A 10258-nucleotide genomic window follows, 5' to 3' on the forward strand; every position below is an offset into this window, starting at 1 on the left:
TGGTATTGATAATAGCAAAGCCCATGATTTGTGCTCAGAGCAATCAAGGTACAGTGAGATCAAGTTCTCTGTTAACACCTTCCAAAACTTCCAGCTGTTCCCTGAGTCTCAGTAATATATGCATAAATATAACTGTGTGTCCTGTCAGAGTGTCCAGCTGGTCTTGCACAGAGCATCACTCTTCCTTTCCAGAGGGACAGATTAGTCTTTCACTTATCCTGCTCCACCTCTAGCTCTTCCTGGCACTTTCTAATCATAATGTGTTACAACATACTGCTTTATAACACAAGCACAGATGGGATTTTCCTTCAGCTAGTGACAGACCTAAAAGAAGCAGATTTGTTTGGTATCTTGAAGCAAAGTAACCAGAAACAGGCCTGAAATCAATTTGGAAAAAGGCAATACACACTCAATGTGTAAGTCTCTCTGTAGAGAGGCAATGCTGTTGTCTGAATTATTTTCCCTGGTTTAGCTTCTAAAAGATCTAAGGAAACAACTGAGAGAACCTGTACTAAAGCAGCCCAAGAAAACTATGAAAACAAGGAATTGAGCTCAATGGAAGACTAAATACAGAGAAGCAATGTGACATATTTTAAAGAACTATCACATTAATAAGATTGTCATCAGTACGGAGACAAAAAAAAAAAAAGTGATGAAGAAACTTGAAAGACACGGAAAATCTCATTCTGAAGGGCATGATATAAAGAAATTATTTAGAAATCGTGGTCCTCTTCATTTGCTTCAAGGTCAAGTATTCCCTATCAGTCTCTCAAAATACAACCATATTTAAGTTAAAGTAACTTAATGTTGTAATTGAAAAAGATGCTACTTGAAAAGTATGAGTAAGGAATATGGGAAGTGAAGTCAGAAAGCTTTTTGTGATTTGAATAAGAGGTGCTAAACCTCAGAAGATGGAGGAAAGACAGATCCCACGCTAAAGACAAAACTGGACTCTTTCTAGGTCTCAGCAGTCCTTGTAACTATGATGTACATAGAACATGGATAAACACGTTTCACAAGATCAAGATTATTTGAGGATGCACACTAAAGATAATTGGTTTCTTCCTTCAGACTTTCTTATCTGAAAGGGGCAGTCTTTTTAAAATACATAATGGATATGAAACAAAAGTGATAGAAATAATAGATAGCAGAAAAAAGAAAGCCACTTTTCAAACTACTAAATCACTTGTTAGGTAGAACATCTCAATAAGATTTTAACTATAATTACTGCCTCAATAAATTAAAAGCTCTCAGCAGTGCTATCAATTCATACTAAAGGGGATGGATAGATTTCAGCAAACCCTTTTACTTTAAACTGCTCAGATTTGAGAATGCTGATGAAACTAAAGAGTTAGAGAAGTGGGAGAGGAAGGGAGATGCCAAAAAAAGAAAAAAAGACAACAAAAAACTCCTGTTACACAATAATTTTTACTATGAATTATTAGAACAGAGTCTGAAACGGAAATGTATGTTATAAGAAATGCTTTGTAGGTTTTTTTTTTTAATTAACAGCCATATATTTACACATTTTTATTTTGATTTTGTTTAGTATCTGTTCCTTAGTATAAAGTATGTGGCATGTTACAAAGACAAAATTCCAAAGAGTGATGAACTCTACTGTGTAACACCAAAAGAAGGCTCAAATACAGCAGCAGTTCTAGTAAGTAAGAGCAGTGGGCTCATTCAGGAGCATATATAATTCTGGTGTTAGTTTTTGGGGATTTGAGTTTGAATTAGCAACTCTGTGTTACAAGTTGCTCAAAAATGAAGGAAGACATGATTTTGACCTACTAACTATCAATAGCTGTAACTATTTGATAAGATTGGAGAGACTCTGATACAGAATACTTGGAAAAAGAATAAGGGATAAGATACAATCAATCACTTCAAAGATTTCCAGACTGTGTGGCAAAATGCATACCGGAGTTATATAATGAAAAAATGATTCTGATGCTAAAACACCCTAAGGACCTGTAAAGAATTTTCATTTCACCAGCAAACAAAGGAAAATATTGTAGTGACTTCGTTTCAATGAATAATGCTACAGGGGATTTCTTTTTAAACGATGTCGAACAAAATATCAAACAAATATACAGGTAAAAATTTTTCAGAAATAATCCAACTGATCTGGTAGTTACTGGTTTGTTGAAAGAACAGGTACACGAATTAAGTGCAAAATAAAGCACTACTTATGCCTCCTGATGACAGATGAAATATGATTAAAAAAAAAAACCCTACTGATACATTTATTTCTTATGTAATTATATTCAGCATTAAAAATAGGCACTGAGTCATGTGCAGGCAGAAGAGCAAGCTCACACAGAGAGGTCTTGGGCAATGTATACTTCTTTTTAGAATACAAAGAAGAAAGCATTCAAAAATGCAAAGAGTTGTCCAAGAAATCCCAGAATACTCTAAAAAAATGAGACACTGAGATACAGAAAACTGGTCTGCCATATTGTCCTCAGACACGTGTGCACAATAATCAATTGCAGTCCACTGTTAACCTATAAATCTCTTTAATCAATGTTCCCAAGAAACACCTTACTGAAAACTCAGTAGCACAGAGTGACCTTAAAAAGGAGTGCATCAGGTGCTGACCAGATTAATTAACTAGTATCCAGCTCAGCACCTGTCAAGGTTTGGAGTTTTTTCAAATATATATACAATCCATTAGCCACATACATTTTGTATTAACCTTTACTTTTCCTGTTGCTTTGTAGGGGATGACATCACACAATACCCAGGACTTTTCATCTCCAACAGTGAGAGATTTGCTGGTCAATACATCTGTTACAAAGATGACTTATTGATACTGCCAGATGAAACGCTTGGCTAATCTTCAGGGTATCTTTCAGACAATATGCATTTTCTCACCAAAGGTAATATTAATGTTAATACCATAATCTATATATGTGACAGTCGCATGAAATACAAATGAGATCCATCCTTTAAAAGAAACATTCTGTAGCCTAAAAACTACTGCTCTACTGCAGCAGAAATCAAATTATATGGGCTAACTAATCGCTGTTAATGCTTAAAGTTCCTTACAGGAGACTAGGAACTCTCACTGCATTTCCTGTTCTGAGGGAGTGTTCTATCATCCTTTTACCTGTAATAAGAGCCTTACCACTCAGTATTTATATATGACCAGTTGATGCAAGGAGGTTCTGAACAAAGTCTCAGGCAACCTGAAGAAAAGTATTTGGAGCAGAGGCTGAAAATGTCAAGATAGTTAAAGTCTGCATCTTACATAAAATTTGTTCAATGATTCAGCACTTGCAAAAGGGTTAAGTGCACCTCTTCTACGTGGTGGAGCCCTATCAGTGCTGGCACTAACCTAACCCAGCTCATCCACATTACAGAATCAGACAGAGAAAAAGGTGCTAAAACAACTTCTTAGTAGTAGGTTGAATTCCAGAAATAATGTAGTGATCAGAAAGACATCTCTATGCTATATAGATACTCTCCTAAATCTGACAAGCCCTTAGAATTCAATTCTTTCTTACATTCTTAACATTCAGTGGGAATGACATGCAACCGCCCTGCAAGTTGGTCATGTTCACCTTGAGAAATGCCCATTAGAAGTTTCTGCCTCTTGGATTATTTACTAATAAATTATAAAACAAAATTAAATCAGTATCAATCTGCTTGTCTATGAATGAAAGCATCTTTGAATCCTATGGCACAAACTGAGAAGTTTCACAGCTAGTCCTTGAACTGAATAGACCAAAGCTCTGTTAAGAGGCACCTGATGATGATAGTAAGTTACCGATGTGAAGGCAATGGATTTAGAAATCTCTTCTGTAAATGACAGTATGTACATGTAAGTACTTCATTTATCATAATTACTATTTTTTACCATAGGGGAAAGAATGTCTCTGAATTTGATGGGAGCTAAACTATTTTATATGTTGGGGGCAAAACATTTTAAAATACAAACATACCAGAAATGTTGAAAGCTAATGCTAACAGGGGCACAGATATGAAATAATAATTACTTACAGAAAGGGAAATTCTGCCCCCAAAAGTGAAAGAATAATTAAGTGAACTTATTCTAAAGTTACATTAATCTATCATTTACTACAGGAGGGATGAAATCATATGCTATCATTGTATGCAGCTGCTATTGATAAAACAAAACACATTTTCTGTATGACTTAGCAAGCCACCCATCACTCTACATCAATACCACTTCTGCTTCATCTTCAGATAAAGCTCAATGTTGCAATAATATGCAGGATCAGAGAAAGCTGGGAAAAAGCCTATGACTAAAACAATAAATAGCAACTTCCTGCTTATGACCAGAATTTAAACAAACAGCAACAGCCAAGAAAACAATAAAAGCTATGAAGTAAATAGGGTGAGTAATCACTACTTCCAATGAGTTACTTGAAAGCAGGAGAAAATGCAAGGTGACTTCTTAATTGCTTACAGTGTGATGAGTGTAAATAATATCAGTTACATCTCCAGATAATTTGCACCACTTGTAAACATTGCTACTTTCCCCACAGGGAAAGAGCTAACGAGTAATTTTATTATACATTACAAGACACAGGAATATTTAAAAAAACAAGGAACAAAAAACCAAAAAACCTAAAAATGTAAGAATAAAGTGGGTTTACTTGAAAAGGAGACTTATTCTGAGGTAGACATTGGTCCTGCGAGTAATATGTTGGGAATACGTGCCAGTGAAGGTTTTAAAGCCTTGTTGCTTTCTCACCCCCTCTCTCACCAGCGTGTAAACTCAAATTTATTTTGTTCATTAGCAACAATGACAAATCACTGCTATCTATGTCATCTGACTGTGTAGATTATATTTTTATGGTGAATTGACTAAAGATAATTGAAGTACATGCTGATCTGACACTATTATGGTTGAATTTGTATTGTCAAGTGTTGCATGGGACTGCAAACTGTTGGTATTAACCAGTTTTGTCGTATTTATCACTTACTGAAGTTGATTAATTCAGTCCTAAAATGAGCAGCTTCCAGATTTAAAGCTTTAAAAGGGCCAGACATGTCTCTGTTTGCATTTAGCATTTGTTTGTAAATCTCATTTTCTCTTGGGCTTTGAGACTCCCTTATAGAACATCACTGCTGATTTTCAGACACACTGCATTATGTTGAAGATTAAACAACAATAAAATGGACCATTAGCTGCAGTTACTGCCTGGTTTAATACCGTTCTTACAGACTGACATCTTGTGGAAATGCAGGTGCACTTAGAAGAAAACACCATACTTGAGCTTTACGTGCTTGTGACATTAGGCACACACAGCACTCAAAGCATATAAAGGCCTCCTCCAAAATACACTGTGCTTGTGGGACATTAATAGAAATTGATATAATGTAAGGAAGAGTGAGATGGAGCTGCTGTATAGTTGATATATGTGGCATCCTCCTTTCATCACGCTATTGCAGTATTAGAACCTGCTCCTATCAATTGCAGCTCATCTAAAGTTATAAATAACAAGGCACTTCCATTTTTTCCACTCTGGTAGTACAAAGGCTCATAGCCTCTACAGCAGGAATACATACCATGTGCTTTTTGTTAGTAAGTCTAAAAATGATGAGTAGCTGCATTAAATCTTGGTCTTCACTAACAAAATCAATGCATGCTAAGCTTCTACGCAGTATTATTTCCTAACAAACAGCTTTCAATACAAAAAGCTGAGGTTACTAAATGGAATCAAAATATTTATTTGTAAAACCATTTAAAGAAAATAACAAAAATGTAACACTGAAATTATTTACACATTTCCATAGAGACTAGTCATTAAAATGTTGTTTTGGAGTTTACATGTAACACTGATGAGCATTAAGGAAGAACGCCCACATCAAAAAAAACCCTGTGCTTGTTAATTCTTTCCACATGCAGGTCTATTTTATGTTGTATGAGGAAAGAGATTAAATTCAGCTTAGTTTTACATTAGCATGGGCATAGATACTAGAAGCAATTAGCAAGAAGGTGCAGACTTCCTAGGTAACACAAAGGTTTCTTGCTTCAGAGATTAAGATTCTGTTCTCGCTTTCACTTACTTCTTTTGAGATGCTGAAACTCAATTACTAACCTTTCAAACTTTTCACACAGTTTAGTTTTTTGAAAACTTACATGCTCATTATCAGTACAGAAAATGTGTAACTTAAAACAGTTTTTTGTTCTCAGAACTCCTTCACCTTTATGTTCCAAATTTGATTCTGTTAATTTTAATGTATTCTTCTTTTGGCATTAACTTTAATGACACTTTAACTAGAGGATTATTATATTTTCCCCCATTTGGTGACTTCAACTTTCAGAACATATAGAAGTCCTCCTGAAACCACTAGTTTACCAAAGCATGGCACTTACCTAGAGGGGTAGAATATCTAAGATAGCCCTTGCCCTAACATTTGTAAATCTTATCATTATAGAGACATTACTTTTCTCTACTCCTACTCAATACTAATTAAATTTTAAATCCTATTGTAAATGTGAGTTCAATCTTGCTTTAATACAGAAAGCATTTTAATACTCAAAATTCTGGGAAATTTTCAGAAGGGCTTATGAATAATGTGCTTTTCAAGGACAAGCAGAAAAGATACTTTAGGACTTCAGAAACATCTGAAAGCAGTTCAAGATCTGTTCTGTCTCCGCCTTCTATGACGAGAGACTGAGGGAGCTGGGACTGTTCTGTCTGAAGAAAAGGAGGCTCAAGCAGATCTTATCAGTGTTTATGAATACCTGAAGGGAGGATGCACATAATGTGGAGATAGGCTTTTATCAGTGATGCCCAGCACCAGAACAAGAGGCAATGGGCACAAACAGCACACACCAACACAGCCTGGTGTTCAGCTCCCTCTGAACACCAGGCTGCACTTCTGTTCTGCGTGGTAGCCTGCACTGGCACAGACTGGCCAGAGGCTGTGGAGTGTCCTCCTTGGAGATATCAGGAGCCACTTGGACATGGTGCTGGAAACCCTGCTCTGGGAGTCCTTGCTTGGGCAGGGGTTGGAACAGAGGAGCACAGAGGTCCCTGCAGACCTCAGCCAGCCCTAAATTTTGTGATTCCCTATCAGTTAGGGAATTATAGGGATGTGGGGGGGAAAGGATCTTGCACACTGTTTATTTTCATTACATCCTTTCTGCATATACACTTCAATAAATTCATACTGTTTTCCAGGTATTGTATTATTTAAAGTGAGGCTTACAGGTGCTGATGAAATTTGGACCTGTTTCTCAAAACTAAAAATATTTTGCCAGAATGCAGTTTTTAACATTGCAGGAAATCCTGCTATTTTAATGTAAACAAGCTTAACATTAATTAGATGATGAGTAATGAAATGTTAAATTGAAAGCAAAAGATATTCGGACTCAGAAAAACGTAATATTTTAATTAACTGATCTATTCTGTGAACAAGTAAAACTACATCCAGAACTACAGCTGTAAGAGCTGATGTCTCCTTTTCCTAAGCAAGTATGCTTTACGGAGTAGGAGGCAGAGGTTTCCATGTTTTTTAATAGTTTGCTAATTTAGATATCAGCTTATTATTCAGATATTTGGTATTTCAACTGTGCTATATTTAGCTATCAATCCTTAATGGAATGGAAATTTGCTATAGTGCATTCTAACTATGTTAGTAATTATGTTTAACAAATAGTTTTGCAGATGTGTTTATGACTGTGTGGCTACACTAAGCATTAGAAATTAAATTAGAAATACATTCTGCTTTGCATGGTATCAATTATTAATCCAAAATGGGAAGAAAACTGTTAGAAGAAGTCGGAAAAAAAAAATCCATACAGTGAAACCGAAAGCACTCTTTCTCATGATATCTCCTGAGATTTATTGTTTTGATTCCTTTACACTATTTTGCACTAGAAATTTGCCAAAGTAATCTGTTTTCAAATGACGCAGCTTACAACTAGAAGGCAAGTTTTTGATGAAATACAGGGGAATCATTGCTCATGACTAATTTTGATGCTCATGGGAAATACTTCTCAGGAAAAAGAGAGAAATTATAATATCCTAGTCTCTTTTTCCATGATCAGTTGTTCATCTTCCAAAGTTGTCTTCCCACTCTCTTCCAGAGATGCTCTTCTGCAAGAAGGTTTAGGGATATATTTGGAATCTGTACTCACATTCACCAGTGGACCTAACATCAAATTCTCCACAACAAATAAATTAACCTATTGGAATAACTTCTAATAGGATTTTCAAAAGTTCATTATGTAAGCTGTCATCCATCTCACATTACTCTAATCTCATAATGTAAATGCCAGCATGCTGATGAATAGGTCATGTTCAATGCTTTCCTTCATCATAGGGCTGTGTGAAAAGGGCCTTACACAATCACGCACTGCAAAGGTTTCTGCTACAGCTATACCAGCCAGAAGAGCGATTTGTGTACTCTATTTATAGTGTTTCTAATTATGTGTTTTGCAAGCTGATTCCAATTATCTCAATGAGCTCTGTTCGAAATGCTAACATGCCAACCACACATAATTTCAGGACAGACTTGAAATGGTAATGTCACCCTATCTAGAGACAAAATTTTAGAAGAGATGGTCAGAAACCAGTTCAGGTAATTCAAGAAATCTAATCTAGTGGAAGGTGACCTTGTCTGTGTTACAGAGGTTAAAACTAGGTGATCTTCATAGGTTTCCCACCAGTTGAAACCATTCCATATACTATGATTCTAGGAAGTTAGAGAAGTCAAGATCATATTGCAATGTTAGTTCAGTATGATTTTTTTCCTCCTGTTTTCTCCAATTAGTTTCACTGCAGGATGGCTACATTGTTCTGCTCACTGTAACCTCCACTGCTACTAGTCCTACAGTCTTTCAAATGATGCTTTTAACATTAATTTACCATTCTGTTTTGCAAACATCCTTTTACAGACTAATGTGAAAGGTTTTTGACATAGTCATTACAATCCAGGCTGAGTTTTAATAAGAGATAAAGAGAATCTGGGAACAAAAACAGTTTCAAATGATGGTAGTGAGATATTGAAAACAAATTCTTCTTTTAATATATTTATATTACCTTGTAACTATTACCAGCAATTAAACAAACTAGTAACTGTATGATGTGTGCAGTTTTATCATGTCACCTAATATGACATCCATTGATTGATGTAGGATTGTATAATCTCACTGTTTGGTAACTGAAGATTTAATTTTCTGCATCCAAGATGCATTCATACAGGTTTTGAGAAGCCTTTCAGTACAAAGTGATATTGTTACTGTCATTTTATCTCTTCCAGAAAGAAAAGTTAAATTTTGCTTTGAAAAGCTTGGAATAGAAAGGAAAGAAAGCAGAGAAAAGTAAGATGCTTCATTTCATACTCTGAAACAACAAAAATAATTTAGTTCATATTTAATTATTTGTAAGTGTACTTCTAAACATTACAAACAGCTTGTTCAAACAGAGGATTCCCTTCATAGCAATGCAGTGGAAAAAAGTTTACTTAAATTTTTTACCTTAAGGAAGAATCTCAGTGTTTTCTTACGGAATAACTTTTTGATGGCATAATTTTTCATACTGTTTCATTAATTCAGCTAGCCTTGCTCACACTGTACAAAAGGCTCATCAGCATCTGGTAAAGTTATCTTTCTATTTTTGTGGAAACAGGCCAAGATGAGCAATAACAGCTACTAACTCTGTGGTAATGAAGTAACCATTTCCTGGAAATTTAGGAGTTGAAAAATATTTTAAAATAATTATCTAAAAAGCAATATGTCGATGTAGAAACCAGAGTTAATTTTCTTACTCCTTTGCTACCTCTTCATGGAGACCTCAGCACAAAACTCCATGTAGGAATTGGACATATGTGAACTGTAGACATGACACTGTAGACATGTAGATAGTTAGGACAAAAACATAAGCAAGAAAAAAGGGAAAACCTCTTCTCAGTCAGAGAAACCTGATGAGAGAGATGGGAACAGAAACCAGGTCTCTGGTATTCCTGACTTTTCCTCCTCCCTCCCCCCCATCTTGTGGTTGGATTTGTTGATTTAGAAATCTCCATAGCAGTATTGCAGAACAAGCTGAGGCTAACAAACTCAGAAACATTTTGTTCAAACTCTAGACCTTACTCCGACATGTCTTACTTTTATTGTATTACTGTCTAGGCATTTACCAAAAAGAGCATTAGAATGTGTACTAACAATTTTAATTGACTTACAAGGCTCATGATTACTTTTCCTTTTTTTGACAACTGACATATGTTTGATAACTACATGGCAGTCATTTATTAATGTTTTGGTCAACATTTC

The 10258-nt window shown here is 35.5% G+C and overlaps 1 long non-coding RNA gene across 1 annotated transcript in view; it reads right to left on the bottom strand.

Annotated features, from left to right (window-relative positions):
- Positions 1–9550, bottom strand: part of LOC149919036 (uncharacterized) — a 64506-nt gene extending 54956 nt beyond the window's left edge. Inside the window, exon 1 of the long non-coding RNA XR_016464729.1 lies at positions 9464–9550. This is a non-coding gene — a long non-coding RNA (uncharacterized LOC149919036). The remainder of the gene's footprint in view (positions 1–9463) is intronic.
- Positions 9551–10258: the final 708 nt, after the last annotated feature.

Source organism: Phasianus colchicus, chromosome 2 (genome assembly GCF_987193195.1).
Source record: "Phasianus colchicus chromosome 2, bPhaCol1.hap1.1, whole genome shotgun sequence".
In the NCBI taxonomy this organism is placed as follows: Eukaryota; Metazoa; Chordata; class Aves; order Galliformes; family Phasianidae; genus Phasianus; species Phasianus colchicus.